The sequence below is a fragment of the Gossypium arboreum genome, chromosome 7 (assembly GCF_025698485.1).
Source record: "Gossypium arboreum isolate Shixiya-1 chromosome 7, ASM2569848v2, whole genome shotgun sequence".
Classification (NCBI taxonomy): domain Eukaryota; kingdom Viridiplantae; phylum Streptophyta; class Magnoliopsida; order Malvales; family Malvaceae; genus Gossypium; species Gossypium arboreum.
The window spans coordinates 6,716,553-6,722,253 of record NC_069076.1 but is presented as its reverse complement, the minus strand read 5'-3'; the positions used below and the strand labels follow the sequence as shown (position 1 = coordinate 6,722,253).

The window sequence follows — 5,701 nt, the reverse complement described above, 5'->3', positions numbered from 1 at the left end:
TGTAACACAATTACATAAATATGTTAATTTAATAATATTTTAAAATAAAAAAATATTATATACTAAAATTTGAATTATTTTAAAATATTAAACTTATTCAATACTTAAAAAGTATTTTATAAATATAGAAGTATTTTAGTTAATTTTGTTATGATGTATACATTAGTGAGTGTGAAAATTTTCTAAATATATAATTTTGAAAAATTATTTATTGATTAAGTGAAAATGTATTGTTTTGTTGTTAGAGAAATATTAAATGAAAATAATGTAAATATGTACCATATTTAAAGAATATTTAAAAAACAATGTAAATTAAAATAGTTAATTGATTTTTTTTGGAAAATCTTTTAAAATAGTCTTTTAGTGAATTAAATGTTTTTAAGAAATTAAAAGTTACGAATTTTTTGAAAAAGGTCATTATTAATTATGGGTCACCTTTAATCAATCAATCGTTTCGAGATTTGTGGTACCAAAGAAGTTATTAATTGTCAAGAATATTCTTTAGTTCAACTCCAATCTCCTTTTCAATCTTTACCAGATTATTGGAATAAAATCTCTCCAGAGCTCATTGTATCCCTTTAAGTCGAGCTAGGATTCTTCTTTTCTTGCCAAAAATATGTCCATGTCTCCCTATTGCATTTTTTTTGCTGCATTAGTAAAGTTACGGATCAACCTCTCCAAAAAGTTCACTACCAACCCAATTTTCATTAACTAGTGAACTGAAGCTTTCGTGTGAAAGCCATCCGCTAAAAACTCTGAACGGACGAGAAGAAACTGAATCTTCTTTCTTACCAAAACTGATAGATAATGGCCTATGATCAGACTTTATCTTCTGAATATGATACATTGTCATACACAGGAAGGTCAATTCCCATTGATAGTTACAAAGAGCTCGATCCAGCCATTCGAAGATAAAACCTCTATTTCATGTGAATTTAGGTCCTTTATAGCCAAGGTTCTTCAAATTACATTCTCGAATAACCTGTTGGAATAACAGGCATCCTACTAGAGTCTTCCTTGAACCCTCTTTTTTCTCATCTACACTCAGCATTGCGTAAAAATCCCCGACTATCAACCATGGATTTTGTATGGTTTGCACAATATGGTCCAAGCCTTGCCAAAGGGCTCCCTTCTTGGTTTGTTGTGGACTCCCATAAATCGCAGTAAAAAATAGACAATCAGCCAAATTGGGAAAACAGACTTTCATGTGAATAAATTGGGTATGATTGAGAATCACCTCCACTTGAATATTCTCCTTCCAAAGTACTCAAATTCCCCCAAACAATCCTTTCGCTTTAATTCTATAGGAAAACGGTAAACCAATTTTCCCAATCACCTTATCTGCCTTGGCACCACTCAGCCGAGTCTTTACCATAACCACAATTCCAAGATCAAAATCCTTCAATTATTCTTTCAAAAATCGATGAAAATTTAGATGCCCAGCACCTTCACAGTTCCAAATGAATATATTTGTTTTCATCATAAAAGAAAACAGAGGATAAAGGCTAACCTGCAATTAGGAGTGACGGTCCAGGGGTATCATCCATATCAGTAGCCCCTTCTCCATCACCTTGATCCAAGGGATCCGAACTACCATCTCTAGGGTGAATTTTGAACTGGGAGTTGTTACCCCTTAATGAAACTCCAATCTATCAACAACTCCTTTGATGGCATGTTGTACCAGGATTGACTCGTCTTCTTCAGGCAAATCTTGATTTTCGCTTCCATTCTCAGGTCGTAAAGGTTCTTTAAAAAATAACGTTTTTAATTCTGGTGGTAGAGAGGATGAGGACACTAGGTTTTGAATAATCATATTAGATTTTGAAGTTTCCCGATTCTCAACAATTAACATTGGGGATTGACTTTGCTCAATAATAACAATAGCATGATGCAAGTGATCTAATCCCGTTTGGACTTTGTGGGTTGAACAATTAAGCAAGGAGGGCGCACCAGTTAAATCCTCTGCCAGGCTCGTCCAACCTGACTCTCACCCCAATTGGTTGTTGTCTGGATCTATATTCTTTGTTTTCCCTCCATTCGAGCCCACCACAGATTGCTTTCGATTCTGTCCTTTTGTTTTGGGCTTGACTTTTCTCTAGACCTTTACCTTTACTATGTTTACTATTTGCAGCCCCATTGTTTGATCTTCTAGCTATGTCTTTGCTTTTATTATTAAAAGATTTTCATGTATGAATCCCGAACTTCCTGCCATCGGTTCTACTTGAGGATTTTTTTGCTTCCCAAACATGAATGTTCCTTCATTATCGGCTGTTGTCTCACCCATATTATCAGCTTCAGTCTCTCTAGCATTATCTCTTGATTTTGTGAAACCATTGAATCTTGATCCACCAAGATTCTTTTCTTGTTTATCATTAAAAGCGGCTGTGTTTCTCCCAACAAACCTCCATTTTCGGAGTTCCACCACTGTCTAATCCCCAAAATTTTCTTTCTCAACTCTTTCCTATACGAGAACTTTTGGGTGTTGGAGAAACTTATTCGGCTGTTGAATTTCTTTGTTTTCCTCATCAACTAGTTCCTTGTTCTGGGTTTGAGGGCAGTTATCCTTGAAGTGGCCATAATTTCCACATTGAAAACATATCATAGAGAGCGATTCATACTCTACTTGATGGGTTCGTTTGGCGACCCTAATTTTAGATACAAGAGGTTTTAGCAAATCCACATGAACATTGAATCATGCAAACTGTCCTCTTGAATCTTTGTCTTTTTGAAGGTCAATTTTGACAACTGTTCTAACCATTTCGCCAATCTCCTTTAGAATGCTCTTTTTATACAAGTTTCCTGATAGCCTTGGGATGCATATCCATGCAACAACATAATGCAGAAAAGGTTGCAAGGGTGAGAATTGGGGTGACCATGGTTGCACTGTTAAGTATTGTCCGAACACCACCCAAGGTCCTTTGGGCAACACATTCATATAGTCTTCAAAAGATTCAAACTTTACAAGATAGTAATTGTTTACAATGTCCATCAGTTGGAGTCTCATTGTCGGCTTCCATAAAGCGCATACTTTGTTCCACAGAGCATTGTACCCTATCTTCCTTCCAAGCCGCTTGACTACCAATAACCTCCTTCGATCGAAGAAATCAATGGATGGGACTCTATCAATAACCCCCTTTCACACATCGCCATATTGTAATTCGATATCATCATCAGCCCATGAATCCTTCTTCAAGTTATCCCCATGTGAGGAAGTTTTAACCATATCTCTAAAAGAAACAACCTTGGGAGCAGATTTTTCATGGGAGTATCACCTCCCCCTTCATCCGGTGGATCCTCCTGTTGTCGCCGCACTTTCTTTGTCGCTCCAGTACCGTTTTCCGTTTTTTTCAAGGGAATTTTTTAAGAGTATCATACTTGATTTAAATAAACTCTAATTGATCATAACCATATTTTTCTTAAAACACTAATTAAATTGCATTTAATTATTTCTTAAAACTTTTCATAAATTTTGTAATATTCCATTAATAATATGGTTATGAAATTAAAATATAATAATATATAAGTTTAATTTTAAAATCATGATAATTGATATTCGACTAAATTGAAATAAACTAAATTTTAAAATTACTTTTAAAATGTAAATATCATAATAATAGATTGTGTGAAATTATATTTCTATATATAGTTTCTAATTTAATTTTAATTATTAATTAATGAATGTAGATTATTAATTAAATTTAAATATTGTGACCATTAAATAATTTATTGTGTATTTAATAGTGTATTTAATTTATAAAAACAGTAATTAACTTAAAAGATTTTTTAAATGATTTTAAAATTGACATAGACTTCTTATGCAAATGTAACATGTAAAACGTTATTAAAAATTATATAAAAAAGGAGGGTTTTATGTTGCAACTTTTCCTCTAAAATGCTTACTTTTTTTGCCACACGTCAAATTTTTATAATGTGAACGCATTAAAATTTAAGAACCTCATAATATATAACATATTAATTTTCTTTCACACGGGTTGATTGTATACATTAATTAAATTACACTTAATTGTTTGTTAGCAATTTTCATAAAATTTGTAAGTTTTCATTAATAATATGGTTATAAAATCAAAACATCATAATATATAAGTTTAATTTTAAAATATGATAATTGTTATTAGAATAAATTTAAATATACAATATTTTGAAATTATTTTAAAATATAAATATTATAATAGTATAATGTGTGGAAGCTTATTTTTATAAATGATTTGTAAGTTAATTTTAATTATTAATTAGTAAATGTAGATTGTTAATTATATTTAAAATTGTGACTTCTAAATAATTCATTATAATAATATTTATATTTGTAAATATTTATCTCAATTTTAATAGTGTATTTAATTTTTAAAACCTTAAAATACTAGGGTTTAGGTTTTAAGATTTAATGTTTAAGGTTTAAGGACTATGATTTATGATTTTAGGGTTTATGGTTTATGGTTTAATGTTTAGTATTTAGGGTTTAGAGTTTAATGTTTTAAGGTTTATGGTTTGGAGTTTAGTGTGTTGTAGTTAGGGTCTTAGTGTTTAGGGTTTTAAGGGTCAAGGTATTAAGGTTTAAGGGTTTGGGATTTTGATAAAAATGACAAAAAATCAAGTTATTTTAGGGTTTAGGTAAACAATAAGATTCTTTTTTTAATTACTTTTGTACCTTGTAATATATATAGGGTTTAGGGTTTATGGTGTATAGTTTAGGGTTTAGGATTTAAGATTTAGTGTATATAGTTTAGGGTCTAGGCTTTAGGGTTTAGGAATAAAATTCAAGAAGTTAAATTTTATCAAAATTAATTTGGATAAATTCTATGAGTTACACAAAAAATTAAACTCATGGACACAAACTCTTTGTAAGGAAGTTTGGTTTCCTTTTTTTAAATTATTTTCACACACAATTATAAAATTTTACAAATGAAATATATTGTTTGAAACAAAAAAATTAATTTTAAGGAATTTAAGAAATAATTAAACTATAAAAATTTATTACTATCAAAGGCATTAGCAGCCGCAAAAAAATAACATTTTATCTTAAACAAAACGATGTCGTTTCTTTAGTGGCATTAGCGGCGCTAGGCAAAAAACGCTGCAATAGATCGAGCATTAACGGCGCTTGGTAAAAAACACCGATAAAACAACGCCGTTTTAAGTTGCATCTTTAATGGCTTTAGCGGCGCTATGTGAAAAATGTCGCAACAGATCGACCATTAGTGGCGCTACTGAAAAAATGCCGCAAAAAACATTTTACTTTAACTAAATGACGCCGTTTTAGGTAGCGTCCTTATTTATTTCGAAGTTATGGAGAACCAATCGGTAAAGTTGAAATTGCACACTTAGATGATAGATCTTGGGTACAAGCACATCGATATGTTCTTTTTCACCACGATTCAATTGAATCATTACGCAAGTAAGTTCTAGAATTTGATAAATATTCATCTTTTTAATTTGTTTATCTTCTAACCAAGTAATCCACTTTTTAACATAGCGAGTACAAACAAGTCTTGCGATCTCTTTCACGCTCCTAGAGATTACAACATCGAGAGATTCATAAGTTATTCACATAATCTTTTCATGAATGGTTAGGGCAAACGGTATGCAACTGAAGCTTTCATCGACAAAAAATAATGTTTTCTCATAACATTTATAATTAATCAATTTACTTTCGATTCAAAAGGTTTGAGTGGAAAGGATGTCA

The 5,701-nt window shown here is 31.2% G+C and overlaps 1 long non-coding RNA gene across 2 annotated transcripts; it reads right to left on the bottom strand.

The window, feature by feature from the left end:
- Positions 1 to 1,201: 1,201 nt before the first annotated feature.
- Positions 1,202 to 2,129, bottom strand: LOC128295495 (uncharacterized). 2 transcript variants are annotated; one of them, XR_008285945.1, is made up of 2 exons: positions 1,511 to 2,129; positions 1,202 to 1,410 (listed from the first exon to the last, which is right to left on the bottom strand). It is a non-coding gene; the product is annotated as an uncharacterized LOC128295495 (long non-coding RNA). The 2 variants fall into 2 exon arrangements; XR_008285944.1 differs by having other exon boundaries at positions 1,202 to 1,366.
- Positions 2,130 to 5,701: the final 3,572 nt, after the last annotated feature.